The sequence below is a fragment of the Lethenteron reissneri genome, chromosome 24 (genome assembly GCF_015708825.2).
Source record: "Lethenteron reissneri isolate LAM-NWPU_2019-01 chromosome 24, ASM1570882v1, whole genome shotgun sequence".
Lineage (NCBI taxonomy): Eukaryota > Metazoa > Chordata > Hyperoartia > Petromyzontiformes > Petromyzontidae > Lethenteron > Lethenteron reissneri.
The window spans coordinates 5,238,312-5,257,501 of NC_083802.1; the positions used below are offsets into that span (position 1 = coordinate 5,238,312).

Sequence of the window (19,190 nt, forward strand, 5' to 3'; positions counted from 1 at the left end):
ACTGCTGCCCAACAACAATAACAACAATAAAAGCAGCCACAGAATGTGTGGCGTGCGGAAGGTTGAACGATTCAACGTGGGCTCTGCAGCGCCCAGAACACCCCAACTTTGTGTGTGTTGGTCAGCATCCGAACCGCTGCAATGGAGCCGTGATGCACCAGCAGCTGTAGAGATTAAAACAGCCTTAACATTCCCTTACACAATACAAAGACAAAGATCCCCCCCCTATAGCCTTAACAGACTGCAGGGGCAAGCGCTGTTAGCGAGCACTTATGAAGACCGGAACGGTACACGAGGGGGTGGGTGACCAGAACCACGCCCGACCGCCTTTGTCTCCCCAGTGCCGATGTTTACACACCACACCAGGTATTCATTTCAGGCTGAGTCGACCTAGGGGAGAGGCCCAGGACCGGTTTAGATAATCGTCACATGGTGTTGGCCGTGAGCCGGGAATCGAACCCCGGGTTCATAGCGCAGCGCGGTAACCACTACACCACCGCTCCCCACAGGTTACACTGTGTGTATTGTGAATTACACGACACACACAGGTTACACTGTGTGTGTGTCGTGTTACACAACACACACACACAGGTTCCACCGTGGTGTGTGTATTATGTTACACAATACACACAACACACAGTAACCTGCAATAAGCACGCCGGCTGCAGCGTTTAGCCAGCGGCTGCAACAACAGCAACAGCGGCACCACCACCACCTTCACCACCACCACCTTCAACAGCAGCAGTGGCACCACGACCTTCACCACCACCACCACCTTCACCACCACCACCTTCAACAGCGGCACCACCACCACCACCTTCACCACCACCACCTTCAACAGCGGCACCACCACCACTTCACCACCACCACCTCAACAGCTGCACCACCACCACCTTCAACAGCGGCAGTGGCACCATCACCACCACCTTCATCGCTCCCTGCCGAGCCGGGCGCACGTGGCGAGGGCTGCGTGAGCGCAGCGCGCACCACGGCACCGGCACTCGGCAGTGGCGGAGAGGAGCGCAGTGGCGCGGGGCGCCTCTCGCGAGCGCCGCGGCCGAGAGCGGCAGCCGCCGCCGCCGCCGGGGGCTTTGCGGCTCTGCGCGTCTCGATTCAAGGAACGGGGGGGGGGACTTTTGGCGAGCGTCGTCTCACCTGATGAGACGTCGCGTCTCTTAGAGGCACGCGCACACACACGGGCATGGACGGGTTTGGGGGGCTCTGTTCGCCCGTGAACCCTGGGGGGCTCGTTACGGCCAGAGAGGGGGGCAGCTCTGGGGGGCTCGTTACGGCCAGAGAGGCAGCGAGAAGAACGAGGCGAGAAGAACGAGGCGAGAAGAACGAGGGGAGGAGGAGGAGGGGAGGAGGAGGAGGCGAAGATTCGGCAGCGCAGCGAGCGTCGCGTGGCTGCGCTGCCGCTTCAGGGGACGGGTTCCAGCGCAGCCACACGGGTCACACAGCACAGACACACAGTGACATAGACACAGTGACACACAGTGACACACACACAGTGACGCACAGTGACACACACAGACACACACAGTGACACACAGACACACACACACAATCACACACAGACACACACACAGACACACAGTGACACAAAGATCCCCCGGATAGCCTGAACAGACTGTAGGGGCAAGTGCTGTTAGCGAGCACCTATGAAGGCCGAACAGTGACACACACACAGTGACACACACAGTCACACGCAGTGACACACACACAGACACACAGTGACACACACACAGACACACACAGTCTCATACACACAGACACAGTCACAGACACAGTCACAGACACACAGACACACACAGACACACACACACAGTCACACAGCACAGTGACACACACACAGTGACACACACAGACACACAGTGACACATACACAGACACAGTCACACACAGTGACACACACACACAGACACAGCCTCACACACAGTCACACAGCAGTCACACAGTGGCACACACACAGCCTCACACACAGTGACACACAGTCACACACACACAGTGACACACACAGTGGCACAGCATCACAGTGAAGCGGAGTCACACGGCACAGTGACACACAGTCACACACACACACAGTGACACACACACAGTGGCACAGCATCACAGTGAAGCGGAGTCACACGGCACAGTGACACACAGTCACACACACACACACAGTGACACACACAGTGGCCCAGCACCACAGTGAAGCGGAGTCACACGGCACAGTGACACACAGTCACACACACACACACAGTGACACACACACAGTGGCACAGCACCACAGTGAAGCGGAGTCACACGGCAGAGTTGCACGCGGAGTCCCACACTGCACGGCAAGAGTCGCACAGTCTGCGGCAAACATCTCCCTCCCATCCTCAACAAACCGACGCGACACAACCAGCCTTCTTTAAAGAACAACAACAGCAACAACAAAAGAGAGCCGCTGAGATAGCAAAGGGGAGAGAGAGAGAAAGAGAGACTCACGATGTTCGGTCGCTGTGGTCTGAGCGCACGTAGTCAGCCGGTCGTGTTTTCTCGACGCCGTCTTCCTCGCAACCACCAACCCCTGCTGCTGCTGCTGCTCTCTGCGTCTCGATGTGCTGCTCTGTGCGAGCTGCTGCCGCCGCCGCTGCTGGCTACCGCTGTAGTGTCCGGCTGATGCCACGTCCCGTGCGGGGAGCCTGAGTTGAGGATGATGATGATTCCTCCCTCTCTCCCTCCTCCCTCCCTTCCTCCTCCTCTGATGCCTCCCGACAAACACACGGCGCGCTCCGGAGCTCCGCTGCTTCGCTCGCGCCACGGATGGTGCCGCTAGCTCGTCTTCAGATCGCGCGCGTGTGTGTGTCGGTGTGTGTGTGTCGGTCGGTCGGTGTGTGTGTGTGCATGTGTGTGTGTGAACGAGGCGCTGTGGTGCGCTGCTGGGGATGGTATGCAAAGTGACTGCGGAAAGCGCCACGCACCGGACCGTACGGGATCGACATCTGACCAATACACGCGGCACAAGGCACCCAACCCCCCCGCATCCCAATCAGCGCAACCACGTCCACACCCCCCCCCCACCACCACCACCACCAACACAACCCGATATAACCACGCGCAGCCACGAACTCCAACAACCACCGTCCCAATTCTAACCACTGCCTCTCCACCATCCCGAGCACCACAACCCAAACCCAACATAACAACCCTCAGCCACAAACCTCAACCACCGCCCCCATTCTAACCTCCCGTTTCAACCACTACAACCACAACCACCAAACTTCTAACAGAAATCACAACTTCCATTATAATGACCTCTCCTCCCACCACACCAACCATCATCACAACCCCAACCACCAACCTCAACCACCACCTCCTTCACCTCCATGCAAACCACCACCCCCACTCTAACCACCCCCTCCCCCCCCCCATTCAAACTACCACAACACCAACCACCTCGACTCAAACCCCCAGACCCCTTCTTCCGCTACACCAAATTCTAACCGTCCCTCCCTCCACACCAACCACTAAAACCCCATCTACCACAACTGCAAACACCACAGGACAACTGCCAACCTTCAGGCTAACCACAACCCCAAACTATCACCCTAATTCTATCACCCTCAACAACAACAACCATTATTATCATCCCAACCACAACTCCCGAACCACCCCCACGCTCATTCCAACTAAAACCCCAAAACCACGACTACGCTAATACTAACCACAACCCTGAACCACCACCACAATTATACCAACCACAACTCCCGAATCACCCCCACGCTCATTCCAACCAAAACCACAAAACCACGACTACGCTAATACTAACCACAACCCCGAAACACCACCACCACGATTATACCAACCACAACTCCCAAACCACCACGACCACCGCGCTCATCTCAACTACAACCCCCAAACCACCACCAGGGTTATTCCAACCACAACTCCAAAACCACGACCACCACCATCCCAAGCAACCAAACTCAAAAACCACCACCTTTACTTCAACCACAACATCTCATTTCCATCTCCATTACCATCACCACACCACAATCGACGGTGAACCATTCCCCTACCACCAACCCCCCAATCACAACCCCATAACCACCAACCCCTACCACCCCTGGGCTCCCAGCTCGGAGCTAGGCGCAGCTGAAACAATCGATTTTGGCCAATTGCATTTTTTTGAAACTCACCAAGGTGGTCAATAAGTTTTGAGAAGGAGAGGTGTGCCTATAAAGCTAAATAACACGTGCCTGCCATTAAACTAATTCCAGGCGCAATTTGATGGCTCCAAAAATTGTGATGTTAATGGGGTATTATTGAACGTTAATGAGGGGAATGTGTGGATGTGCATTTGTGTACAGTAATTATATTACATTCTACCCGTCTGTGATGATTACAAATGTCTTTCCTCTTAGTATGTTGTGTTATAAGGGTAGTGCAATAAAATATACAGTGTAGGCTAATATGTCACTTGTTTTTTAAATCCTTTATATTAAGTTCGCTTGCTTGCTTGCGTGCTTGCTTGCTTGCTTACGACCGTGCAAATCTTTCGGTCGTTTTTTAACCCACTTCCCGTGATCCAATCGAGCTGACATTTTGCACACAGACTCGTTGTGCGTGACAATTAATGTTCGTGAACAAAAATTTCCAAAATTTTACACTGTTTAGGGAAAACAAATTAAATATTTAATTACCAATTGCTTAATACTGGCAGACAATCATCTGACCCATAGGTGGCAGCCAGAGGACGAGAGGACTCTAGCCGCTACGCATATAAAGGATTTATAGTGAAAAACTTTGTTTTTACGGGTTATACTTATTCTCAGATCTCAGAAGCTAAGCATGTAGTGGCTGGTTAAGTACTTGGACGAGCGGTCGCCAAAGCTTGCCAGGTGTTGTAGGATTGGGGCTGCGATGTGGCCAGGAAATTGCATTGCTGAGCATCACCCCTTTTTATAGCACTCCGGATGCCTACCACACAAAGCCACTGCCGGCTTTTGGGTGTATCATGGGAAAATAATTTGCATTAATACAGCAATACCCCAATTTACCTCTTCCCATATTTCGTCGTTTCGCAAATACATCGTCGCTTTATTAATACCGCGACCTCATTTGCGTCGCCTCGGCCCCCACACTTATGTCGCTGAAAGCATCGTCCGTCCTTTCTCGTATCCGTCGCCTCAGCCTTCGCCTCCACCTACCCTGTAAATCGCTTTGACATTTCAGGAACGCATCGCCGACGTGGCGTTCAAATCACCGTTGTCTCCCGAAGTTAACAAGTACTGTAATGGGTTGGCACTAATTTATGTTGGCGGTCCCCAGCTAAGCAATGGAAATAGCAAGTTGCTCAGGCGTGGGTCAGGCTACCCAGCCAGAGGGCCACGAGATCTTGAAGTGGAACTTGTTGAAGATTGATGGGCTGAGTTGGCCTCCAACCTCGCCACCAGCTTGTCGTGAGTCGAATGTTCTGGAAACAGCGTCACCCGGCGAGGTGAGCAGAGGTTGAATTTTTATGAAATTAAAAGAAGCTAAAGTAAAAAAAAATGTTTTTAACCAAAACTCACTGAGATTCAATATCTCTTGAAATACAGGGGAAAATAATTAGGTTACAAACGGTTGTCTTTTCAGCTTTCAGTTTTGGTTATAATTCTCATATTTTGGGATGTGACACCAACCTTCTTGCCAAAAACACGAAAACGACGCGTCGGCAACAGAGATCGAACCGTCGACTCGATGCAAGCGCTGATCGTATAAAATACAATGACCAACGGCCTATATTTTGACGGCGTTTAAGCGACACACCACGGTCTGGTTTATTTATATAAAACACGAACAGCAATTATGCTTAGCGGAGCCAGGAGTAACACGTCTAAATAGGCGTTATCCCTCTAAAAGCTTACAAAAGCTGCACTGTGGCACTGAAAAAAAATAAAATATGTAAAGCGTTCAACAGGACCCAATGGCAAAGATTGCTCCAATAATCGCCCCTGCGTAATTGAGCGATCTCAAAGGCGCGTAGGCTTAAGTACTGGGATTTAGATTTCATATAGGAGTAGGTGGATCCTCCGCTACGCATAATCATGTTAAATACCTTTATAACATTAGTGCTGTGAAATACGATAGCGTGAAATGCAAGGACACAAAGCACTCATTAGGTTTGTGCTCGATGGTTAACTTGACCGAAGGAGCAATGTGAATTTTTAAATTGCCCTTTAATCGGATTGACTAGTAAACGGCTCGCAGCTGTCAAAACGGATTGATGTCTTTTATTTAATTGTCATGTGAGAACACACTTAGATTGAGTGATGGCTCTCAAGCACCCGGCGTGGCTTGCTTGGGGAGACACCACCATAGGTGAGGTTAAGTAAAGCGTTGACGCTTTGTTAAGCTCTTGGGCTTAGCAAAAACACCATTTTCGCCTCTCTCTGCGCATCTGCCTCTGCAACACGCATGCAACCTTGAACATTGAAATTGCCTCCAGGAAAATGACGCACAATTACGCAGTCGTTAATATGCAGTGGTAGGTAGGGGAGCGGAGAGCCAGAGAAAGGAGCCCATGCAACTTATGCGCGTGTTGTTGTTTTTTTTTGGGGGGGTGGGCGGCCTGTTCAACGCGCACCTGCACAAACATGATTTACTATGCAACACGGTGGGTTCAAGCACCCTTGCTGCGTGTGCAGCGAGGGAGCGAGAGGGCGAGCCGTGTGGATGTGCTCCACCGATATCGTCACCGTATCCACGAGAGACCGGGGCACATCGTGTATAATATTACACGTCGCAGTTGCAGCAGCATCAACCAGCCGCCGTACACAGACACAACGGACAGTGGCAGTCAGAAAAAGCGCCACGGGCTCCAAACGAACCATGAACGACTCCACTGCCCAACTCCTCAGTAACTGCACCCCGCACGCTCGCTGCTGCGTCCTGGGAGCCAGGGGCGTGGTGCTCACCTATGAAGCGATCTCGTTCCTTGTGGGAGTGAGCGGCAACTGCCTGTTACTTTACAGCGTGCTGGTCAGTCGCGTCAAGCCGGGCATACTCGCCCACCTGCTCAGCATCGTCGCCGCCAACTTCACCGCAATGTCCGTGTGGCCCATGCACGTGGACTACTACCGCACGGGTGCCCGCTGGCGCTTCGGGCAGGCGGGCTGCGCGGCCACGCGCCTCGTCGACCAGGGCTGCGAGTACGTGGCGTTCTACCACTCGCACAGCATCGCCATGACCCTGTACCTCAAGATCGTGCACGAGGTCGCGCTGGTGGACACCGCCTGCTTCATCGTGGCGCGCACCGCCGTCGTCTGGGTGGTGGTGCCCTCCGTGATGCTGCTCAACGTGCACCTGGGCAGGAGCAAGGTGGTGGCGTACGACCCCGCGGAGCGCACCTGCGAAACGCTCGCAGCGCAGGACGTGCTGCTGCGTGCCGAGTCACCCGCGCGCACCGGCCTGATGCTCCTAGCGGTGGTCTACTGCTACTCTCACATCGTGCACAAGGTGCGCAGGAGCGGCGCCAGCGTGCACGGCTCCTGCAGGCCGTGCCGGGAGCTCGCCATCGCCAAGATGTTCGTTGCCAATTTCGTCATCCTGCTCGTTGGACACGTGCCAGGTGCTCGGCGGGCGCGCCTCCACGAGGCGCTTGGCGCGGAGGGGCCGTGCGGAGGCGGTGGGCGACAGTTGACGGAAGGTTTCCGCCCCATTGCAGGATGCGAGCGGGGAGTAATTTGCGTGTGCATGGGCACGCGGCGCCCTGGGGCAGAGAATGTGGCCCTGCCCCGCGTGCACGTCTTGTTGTGCTGGGGAGCCGTGCGTGCGTGTGCTATTCCGCAGTCGGAATGTTTTTCGCTCCATTAGTGTTTGTTGCGAGTGCGGGACTGGCACCGCACGTGGGTATGTCACCGTGTGTGTGCGTGCGTGTGTGTGTGTGTTTGCCGCTCACGGCCACCACCGATTATCTGAAGCGGTCCTGGGCCTCTCCTAGGTCGACTCAGCCTCAGATGAGTACCTGGTGCGGTGTGTAAATATCGTCACTGGGGAGACAAATGCGGTCGGGCGTGCTGCTGGCCACCCACCCCCTCGTGTGCCGTGCAGGTCTTCATAGGTGCTCGCCAACAGCACTTGCCCCAACACGCTATGTAAGAGGGATCCTTCGTTGCGTGTGCGCCACCACACCAACCTCCTTTAGCACCGTGCCGGTCTTCATAGGTGCTCACTAATAGAATGTGCTCCAGCAGTCTGTGTGGCTATATAGGAGGGGAATGTGCGTCTTGCGTGTCGCGCGCGCGCGTGTGTGGGTCACTGTGTGCGAACGACCCATGATTGATCCTGGTCACGCACATGTCCGTAGCAATTCGCATCCTAATGTGATCTGGGTCTCACCTATGTCTACTTAGCCTAGGATGAGTACCTGATCGGGGTCTGGGTCAACAAAGGCTGTGGCGGAGACAAAGACAGCCGAGTGCATGCGGTCGAATTACCATCCGCAGTACGCCCGATCTCGTCGGATTTCCGAATATAAGCCGGACTGAGCCCTGCGAGTGCTTGGATAGGTGGCCATCAAGGCTTGACTGAGAGGTGTTGTCGGCTCTGGTTTGCGATGTGGCCAGGATAGTGTTAACCCCTCGTTCACATCGATTCTGTCTTGAGTTTTCTTGTTTCTTCCAACTCATTCAATATCCCAATGGAGGACTTTTTATTTATTTATCACGAGTCTTCCGAACACGCGAAGCGGCTACGTGTAAATAGTGTGGTTCGTCATTATAATTGCCGTTATTTTGTAAAAAAAATTAATCATTGGGTGCGATCAATGTAAATGCAATCGTTGCTCGATGTGTGTCTGTGCAGTGCGCTACAACGCCGACCGGATCCGTAACGCGGGGAACAAACGGATCCGTAACGCGGGGAACCAACGGATCTGTAACGCGGGGAACCAACGTATCCGTAACGCGGGGAACCAACGCATCCGTAACGCGGGGAACCAACGCATCCGTAACGCGGGGAACCAACGGATCCGTAACAACGGATCTGTAACGCAGGGAACCAACGCATCCGTAACGCGGGGAACAAACGGATCTGTAACGCAGGGAACCAACGCATCCGTAACGCGGGAAACCAACGCATCCGTAACGCGGGGAACAAACGGATCTGTAACGCAGGGAACCAACGCATCCGTAACGCGGGGAACAAACGCATCCGTAACGCGGGGAACCAACGGATCTGTAACGCGGGGAACAAACGGATCTGTAACGCGGGGAACAAACGGATCCGTAACGCGGGGAACCAACGGATCCTTAACACGGAGAACAAAAAAACCGCGATTTTTTTTTCAAATTGACTCGACAGAACAAAAGGAGGGCGTAGTGAGTCAACATAACTCCTGGAGGGACAAGTTCTACTGACATTGGTTCCGGCCCACGCAACCACTCCCCCTCTCCTCCTCCGTGCGCCGTTCCAAGTCTCACCTGCACATTTGCTCGCTGCTGGCAGAACTTGCCCTCCGCGCCAGTGTTGTTGATTGGATGCTCAGAGTAAACATGCGCGTCCACGTGCGTGTAATTCCTTGGCTTAATTACTTCTTGGTGGCCAAAATCAACAGCAAATCAGGGCACCTCGCGGGGGAGAGCACACGCTATGTTGAGAGGGGCTTAGAAGGGTGAAGACAAAGACACGCGCACGACGGCGAGGGACTGGGAACGGGACTATTTGTGCAAGATAAACATGTAATACACGATGCATGTTGCAGTGTTTTATGCAGATATTTAACAAGGGCAAAATAAGGCGGTGGTACGCAACAGTTAAAGATTAGTGTTGACGTTTTATTTGTCCACTCTTCGCGCAAAGTAGTAATATTAATTGTTGGGGTTGTGAACGCAGTCGTTGCGTCATGTCGTGCGATACAAACCAATGACTCGAGTTCGATTCAGGGTCATGGAAAAACATCAGTGGCGCGTGATATCTATTGAACCGACTCTAGCCCCACACCTCCTGCCAAAGATCGCTTAGCCACACTAACCAGCATGATGCAGTATGGTCAAACACCCTCATAACCATATGCTTTGGGTCTTTCGGTAAAGTCACGTAGATAGGTTGAAAATTAATTAATTTAAAAAAAAACATGACGTTACGATCACAACACAAGCGATCGTTTTCCAACACGGCGTGGTGGGCCTTTATCCAGCAGTGGATGGAAAATAGACTGTCAATCATTATTATTCATATCTTGGGAAATGTGGTGTACGGTACTTGAACTATGTACGGAACAATAAGACCGTGGTTAGGAATGGAACTCGAGTGACCGGGTTCATAGCGTGGCGTAGTAACCACTGTGACCGCGGCTCCACTCTCGTAATAACAGTAACCTCGGTCCCCCATCCATCCACTGCTAGATATGCAACCTTATTGACTCGATTGCATGCAAAATAATCATGCAATGTACCTTATTTAGCCAGACAATCGTCTCGAGTCAGAAAACTCTTTCATGTGGAGCCAACATTGGACATTTCCATTAATCAGTGTTTGGCTGCAAGTCGCAGGAACTGGAGTGTCCAGAGGGGGTAACTCTCCAAAGCTCCACACAGATGGATTCAATAATCCTTTGCTGTACATGCATCACCTGCTCACCTAACAGTACAATTCTTCAGCACCTGGTATTCCAAACCAAGCGCAAACCCGGCTCACACCTTCTTGCCTTACGAGCTCTAACTAAGAATCAGACGCATTGAGGCTGATGTGGTCGTTCAGGGCTGATTTGCATAAATGAGAGGGGTTTGTGAGTAGGGTTGTTTAATACATCATTAAGTTGTCCAGCTCCCACGGCGAGCTGCAACATACACGCGGTGCGTTGGAGCAGATTCGGCGCTGTACATCAGCGAGTGTAATGCTGCCCCAGTGTGACTGGACGGATTGATGTTGCGAGCCTGATGAATGGCTCACAAATCAGCTGTTTTGCCGCAAGAGCGTGGCTTGGATTAAAATTTCCAACAGCAGGAGGGAGGAATGGCTTACATCACTCCTCCGCCAGTATCCTCCATGGCTGCGCCGCTAAAGCATGTAGTATGCGCTTGCTGTGTGGCAGTATTTCGTAGAGGCCCGTGGAGGATTGTGTTTTAATATATTACAGCGTTGTATGTACTGTAATAATTAAAACAAAATCAGGATATGGGTAAATAATACGGGAGGCAATTCTGGGTCGTGAATAAGCCACAGACTGGGGAAAACTGTGGACCCCTCGCATTAATTCGCACGTGATTTTGTAACGGCGAGTTTGCTGCATTTTGATTGACAGCAGCTTGTAAGAGAGGGGGGGGGGGGTCGTGACCCCCCCCCCCCCACTCCGTATGTATGGTACAACATGCAGCAGGCATGCAATGGGGGAATGTTTGATTATTGCAAGGTTCATGACCCGTATAAGTATCCGTTCTGGCGATTCCATCTATTCAAGACAGTTGCTATCTGGTAAGTTATAACCATCACACACACACACGTGCGTGTGTAGTGGTACTCATACGCGAGATAACGTTTGCACCGCGTATGTGCCAAAACTTTGTTCATTAAAAAAGATTGATATGGTGCAATGTAGAAAAGCTTTGCATTATTACGTATTTTTTGATATACTGCACCGCAATATGCACATATCTCATATTAAAAATGCACCGTGTTGTCACAGCTGCAAATAAAATGGGTATATTTAACATCGCGCTGTCTGCAGCAGAGCCTTTAGAACGCTGACATTTGGAGCAGCTTCATTGTTGCAAATACTGATCGTCGGCAAACCAAAATAACAAGAAGAGCCGTTTTCTTTGAATTCGGTAATAGAGCTGCAATGCATGTGAATGCCAGATAGTCCTTAATAAATAACGTCACGAAACAGTCATTAAAGAGCCGTATGTGTAGGATATATTTTTAAAGGAGCCGCATGTGCACCCAGAGTCGTAGGTTGCTGACCCCTGGACTAGATGACGTACCAGTTGTGTGTTCATATGTCATTGTTTTCAAGCTGTCAACATTTTAATTCCGGATAAACGGGACATTGCCCAAACACGTTATTCATGGTGTTCGGTTGCGAGGCAGTGTTTAATGATAACAGTGGTTAAGTGCTTTCAATCCCAGGGGCTTAATGGCAGAAGGTTCCAATCACGGCGATGGTATCTGTTATAATGAATACGTACAATGCATCTCATTCACAAGAAGGTGTATTGTGTAAATTGTGTGCGTGTCGCGGAGCAATTTTCACTTTTGAAAATTACAACTAAATTTAAAAAATGCACTTCAGTAATAGAATAATAATGTAATCCCTATATCTCCCAGCGTGGCAGTTAAAACAACGGGAGCAAGTTTCTTAAATGTCCCCACCTCTGTCCATCCACCGGAGTCGATGGGTACAGCACGGGTCGTGTGTGGTGGGCGTACATTGTGAGTATATTCACCTCTTACAACGTTGTCTGGCCAGCGTGGACGGGTAGGCCAATGATGATTGTACCTTCTCGAGTCGAGAACAAGGAGTCGGAGGCAATTCCGTGTCGTGGGAAAACTGTGGACCTCACCCCCCCCCCCCCCCCCATTAATTCTCACGAGCTGAATCGTGATTGACCTTCTCGAGTCGAGAGCAAGGAAGGGGGTCGGCAACCAAAATAACGAGAAGAGGCATTTTTTGCGAATTCGGTAACAACAACAAAATCGATATTTCAAGAGCCGCGTTGCAAGTGGTGAATACAAGAGGGTGGTCTCCTTAGTAAACGACGGTGTCCCGAGGCAGCCCTTAAAGAGCCACGCAGCCGCAGGTTGTCGACGCCCGGTTTCAAGAGAGCCCTCCCTCCCTCCCGAGCTCTAGAACTCCCTTCTGGCAGCAATGGCGTGGGCAAGCCACTGCAGGGCTGCACCTTGACAAAGGTGTCTAGGTAAACACACAAACAAAGGATCTACATTGGCAGCGGTGCACAATCGCGAATGTATGTACCTGTGTTGAACCTTTTTCGCACCGTACGTAACCAAGCGTGCGAATCGCGCTCCGAAGAAGTGGCATTGCCTCAAATGAGGCAATTGTGCATGGTCACTTTAAGATGTTTTCTTGGTTTTTGCGGTTGCACCAGATTCAAGAGCAGAATGGCTCACAGGGCTACACCAAATAAATGAAACTGAAACTGAATGACACCCTACCATAAAAATACAATACTTTTGTTTATCTTACAAGGCAGAGCTATACTTATTGTTCACCGCATTTGTAATACCATACAATGCAATGCATCTCAATGGGTTGTCTGCTTAAATACATTCAGTCGATGGCCACTGCCAACCGGTGGCCATGGGTAAAGGGTGCCCCTTCCCAGAGGTGGGTGGCAGCCACGCGAATGGGTAGCCGAATCGTCGGAACCGAAGCAAAGCAATGACGACTTTTGCAGTTCAACGTTTAGTGGTGGCGGTACTAGCCCCTGAATTACCCCCGAGGCTCGGGGAAGGGGACCTCTTGCTTCGCTGCCAAGCGCATTCGCAATGAATCTGCATCGTCCTTACCCACTCACCCACCCAGAGCTGGCCCAGCCACTAAGCGACCCTTGCAATTGCAAAGGGCCCCGTGGCCAGCAGAGGGCCCCCCTAGAGTCACTGCTAGCTAGTGGGTGAAAAAAAATCATACATCAAAGGGGCCTCCAACCAAATTTTGCTTAGGGCCCCCAAAAGGTCTAGGGCCGGTTCTGCACCCACCCACTCGCCCCCATAACGTGCCGTTCGTTGCAGCCGCCGTGCTCAAGATGCTGCGCGGTGACAACGGCGCGTGGTGCCAGGCGCTGGCGTCGGCGTCACTGCAGCGCCTGCACGTGGTCCTCTCGCCGCCGGCCCTCGTCATCGTGAACACGGAGATGCGGGAGGCGTGTGGGCGCCTCCTGCAGGCGGGCTTGCGTCGCCTGCGCGCCGAACATACCACCACCACCACCTCCTCCTCCTCCTCATTGTCCACCTCAACCTCCTTCTCGTACTTCCCGGGGGGTGGGGGGGTCGTGTGGGGCCCGACAAGACACGGGCAGCAGCAGCGGCGTGCACACGCGCAGCCAGACGGCGACGCCGTGAACGCATGTGGAGTAGATACAAAAGAAACTGGGTAATTTATTTGTATAGATCCGGTAAAAAGCACCCACTGAGCTGCATAGCTCTTTTTCAGAAGCGACCTGCCTATCTTAAATGTTAACTCGACGAAGTGGTCAATGTATGGCGAGGATCAACGCATTCCCATGAAGCTGTGGATTATTTTGCTGCTCATACATTTCCCTGTACAGTCCTTACATTGCAGGCGCATGGCTATAGCCATATGGGACTTGCAAATCCAGAAATCGCAGGTTGGATTTGATCTCCCTGCGTGGCACCTAAAACTATGGGCACTTTTGTTAATTTCACCCCCTCCCCCTTACTCAACCCTCCCGTCCTCACAGCCACTGTCTACCCAGCAGTAGGGCAGGTCGCACGAGGTGAGGTCAAGGGTGCTCCCACTTCCACCACAAGACGTCTGTTCAGCGTGGGGAAGGGCTCCCGAGTGGAGACCCTTCCGTCACAAGTGGCGTGAAGAATAAATTGCAGGGCTGTACCTTTGCATCCAGTTGTGGGAGATTTGCCAAGGTGTCTCTTGAAACACCTTTCTCAACGACCTTTTACCTGGTTACAAATAAAGGTCATCTATGATTTTTGGGGGACCGTATTTCAGCCACTGATGCAACCTACAAGAATCACATTGATCCATAAAGAGGCGGTACATTCATTGACAAGTAGGCAATTTTAAGTTTTACTGATTCTTTTTTTCTCATACTGAAAACAGATATGTCAGGATTGTTATTTTTTTAGTTTTTGTACTGGTAACCGCATGAAAATACGTGAACATTACGGTAATAGGTTTATTTCACCAGATAAGGCCCACTGAGCTAAAAAGCTCTTTTTCAGAAGCGACCTGGCCACAAATGAGAGCTCAACGTAAGTGGCTTATCATGTGGAAATTTATAGCAGCCAAATATGCTAAACGCATGTTTTTAAATGTGGAGAAAAAAACGGAGAACCCAGGGAAATATCCATGCGACCACGAGGAGAGACACTGAAAACTCCAAATATACAGCAGGCGTCAGGGTTGGGATTGAACCCACGACCTCCTGTATACCGGGCGAGGTAGTTAACATTCCGGTGAGAGAGAGACACCGCAAACTCCAAATATACAGCAGGTGTCAGGGTTGGGATTGAACCCACGACCTCCTGTATACCAGGCGAGGTAGTTAACATTCCGAGGAGATAGAGACACCGCAAACTCCAAATATACAGCTGGTGTCAGGGTTGGGATTGAACCCACGACCTGCTGTATACCAGACGAGGTAGCTAACATCTCGCCACCGCAGCACCGCCATTTACTGCAGACATGTCTACCAATAAATACACGACACACTGTTTACTTTCTTAGCTGAGAAAGGAAGGGAGCTGCCGCTGTGTTATGGTTATCACACTGGACTTGCAATCCGGAGGTCGCCTTTTAGAATGCATTTCCCGGCGCGGCAATGTCAACATGAGAGCCACGTTCCTTGACTGCCCCCCCTCGCCTCTGTCCACCCAGGCAGTATAAATGTGCGCACCACAAGTTGATTGGCAGGTCACGTGGTCGAGTGGAGGGAGACCCAACACCCTCGAGAGCTCCCTCTAGCGGAGGTACTTCCAACAGCAATGTCGCGAGCATGCAATTTCAGGACCGCACCTTTATCTTTTATTTATCCATATACTGTGTTGCCAATCCGTGCATTGACTGCTAAAATCAACCGGAACCACTTGCTTTGTTTTTTCTATATAAATCGATGAGTGGGTATTACCGGTTATCCTATGTATATGTATTAATGAAGTATATTTAATTTAGAGTAACTTATAACTTGTGTGGTCTCCAGTTGGAACTACAATGAGATCCCAGTCGTCGTGTGTATCAACATCCTTTACTTAAGCAGATGATGAGCTGCCGAGACCCAGCACAGTCGAGCCTGGTTAGTACTTCGACCGGAGGCTGCCGAGGAATGCGAGGCGTTGGAGGCTTCAGCTGCGAGGTGGCTATTGAATGGCAGTACATCGATGGTTCCTTGAATCCACCAGCGCGGAGCTTTGAATGATACCTAACCCCATTTTTTATGAATACAGTAAAACCTTGGATTGCGAGTAACTTGGTCTGCGAGTTTTTTGCAAGACAAGCAATTTTTTTAAATAAATATTAATTTGATAAACGAGCGAGGTCTTGCAATACGAGTAGTACGTGTATACGCTTTGTCTGCCGAGCGTCACGTGATCACAAATGATAAACGAGTGCTTTGGATTACAAACACGTTTTCCGGAACGAATTATGCTCGCAATCCAAGGTTTTACTGCATATGCTTTCTATTCTTTTTCGGATTTATACAGCGCCCTTTCCAGGGCTGTGGTTTTATACCACATGCCATTTAATGTGTATTACTGGCATTGGCCAATGGTCATGATGCAGGACACTCCTAAAAATAATCTTGGTGCTCGGCGTATATAAGGGATATTACGAGGGGAGACTCAAATAAGGTGTCCTCTGACCATGAAGTAACGCTTCTGCACCAGCGAAACTTAGCAAGGATCTCAGCCCTCTTCTGTGTAATCTCCAGCCAATGTGCGATTAGGTTCCTGATACCGTTGTAACGGAACACAAGCCACGTGTTTCACTCTGAAGCCAAGATGTGGCCCACTGCAGGAACCTCCCGCCACTGCACATTCATTCAGTTGCTTACCGATAAATAATCCCTACTCCAAGCTCGCCGTTGCAGCATTTCCGGAATATATCGAGTGGGGAATAAAGCCAAATGCACATTCATTGATGTCGTTGCTTGTAAGGAAGAAAAAGAGACACGTTTATTTTAACATGGACACTTCAGTAAAACTATGGCGCAGCACTCGTTCTGAGTTCCAGTGCCATGAGAGCATTCCTTGGTGGATCAAGAAAAAAAAACATATTTACTCCCTATTGTGATGATAAATAGCGTGATTCGTTTATAGATACCCCACTGATTTGTAACGGCTCTCTTCGCAACAGGTGACTGAACGTTGTAGAGTGATGGCCCCGTATCTGACAGGAAGAGTGTTAAAAGATTTAATAAATGTATCGAAACAGATGGGAGGCATGGTCGAAGCTTTGAAAAAAACAACTTTAACAATGTCACAAGCTAAGCTCGTGGGGTATCTATAAATTGATCACCCCGCGTGCTCCACCATAATTGCATATTGACCGCTGTTATTTATATTATCGTACGGTATTTTAATTTTAGTCGTCACTTACTTTAGTCAGAATTGAACTGTGACACATGCGCGCGCGCACACACACACACAAAATAAACGAGCCGGTGAAGGGACACGGTCGACGAGATGACTGTCATTGTCAACTTTAGCCAAGCAACCCGTTGGGATGGACAAGTGCCATCAGGAGAGCACCCACTTGATAGGAAGTCAATAGTGCTTAGGGATAGACCGCGGCTGTTCTAGACGTGGCTAAATAGCTCAGAGTGCTAATGCCCCTTGTCAGAGCACTGAACCAACACTGCCGAGATCACCAGTTCAGATCTGGGCCACTGCACGCCGTTAGGCGACCGTAGCGCCGCCACCAGTGACTGCACACACACAAAATCTCAATTACATTCATGTTTCACTTGTCATATGCCAGCTTTGAAAATCCGAAAATGTTGCTTTCAGATGCGACGTCATTTACGCGAGGGTACACCGTCCGATATCGGACGGTGCCGTTGTTGTTTGCGACGGATTAGCACACCGGGCTAGGAATCCAGAGGTAGTCGTCAGACGCGGCAGTTACAGCAATGGGTACACACATCTCTTGAATCCCTCGCATCTGTCCACCTGCGGTATAAACAGGTACATCACAGGTCGCGGGCGCGGTGGGGTAAAGTGCGGGTACCGCCACCATCGTCCAAGATGCCTAACACACCTGGAAGAGTAGGCCAAAATTCCCATCGAGAGGGGCACTCCAGAGTTCCCTCTAGTGGAGGCCCTTCATCCGGCTGTAGGGCAAGCAATTGCAGGGCTGCACCTTCACCTCTTACTCTATTCTAGGTGGTGGCTATTTAAATGGATTCAAAATTAGTTTTATGATGCCATATTTGTAGGGGTCCATTCCCTGGGACGGTGTTTGATGTTTCTCTACTAATTGTGAGAGATCTGGATGATTTGTTTTAAATCGTCTCGCGGCATGACTCCACTATCAAGCTTGGAATAAATTATATGTATACAAAATATAACAGCGAGACGAGATTGCGTATTGGCATAGACACCAGCAATTCCGACCATTAGCTGAGGACCAGCAGTGAGGATGGCCATTGTCCAAAGAGTATGGGAAGCCTTCACCATCCACAAACAAATAGTGCCGGGCTGTGAATTACAACTAGTTACATTCAAAAGAGCCAAGTGGTAGAGTGGTAGGGTCAAGAAGTTTGAGTTGACATATCATAATGAACTTTGGAGGAAATTGCTCTTAAGAGCTGCTCTTTTTGGGATATTCGTGGCAAGCGTTGCTCCTGTCTCCTACGCGACGTTTCACCTCCCATGATGGAGGCATCTTCAGCCAGTGCGATGCTTCCATCTTCAGCCAGTGTGATGCCTCCATCTTCAGGCAGTGCGATGCCTCCATCTTCAGGCAGTAAAAATGCCTCCAGCGTGGGAGGCGAAACGTCGCGAGTGATAAAGGAGCAGCGCTCGCCACGGCTATCCCAAAAAGAGCAGCCTTTAAGAGCATTTCTCGTACATCGAGCCGTGAGAAAACCACATCAACACACTGCGAATGTGTCCTTCGTATGGTGAGGGTGAGACTTTCCGTGACAACTGCCGTCGTTGGCTTCCAATTAAGTGGTATAAACTATGACGCCCGAACGAGGAGGTGCCGAGTTCCAAACACCAAACTGGCGTTTGCTACAGCATCACGCGGGCGCATAATAGACCGTAGAGCAACGAATGCACACACAAGATATGGCCTATGACCGACCCACTCTGAATGCACGCATCTTCATCAAATCTCAGAAGCGAAGCGGCGTTGAGCCTGGATAGTGTGTGTGAATGGGCAACCCCACCGTGCACAGAAGGTCGTTATAGACCTCAGGGCTACGTGGGGGCAGCAAAAGGCATTGTACTATACTTCTATGCTCCACCTTCACCTACCTGCAATGACCAGCGTGGTGAAGTATAGACAATTAATC

At 50.8% G+C, this 19,190-nt stretch overlaps 1 protein-coding gene across 1 annotated transcript in view; it reads right to left on the reverse strand.

Annotated features, from left to right (window-relative positions):
- The window catches only part of SNCAIP (synuclein alpha interacting protein), a 228,152-nt gene extending 220,635 nt beyond the window's left edge, over positions 1–7,517 (reverse strand). The window contains 1 exon segment of the mRNA XM_061558015.1: positions 7,210–7,517. The gene's annotated coding sequence lies outside the window, so the exon portion shown is untranslated.
- Between the last annotated feature and the right edge of the window lie 11,673 nt (positions 7,518–19,190).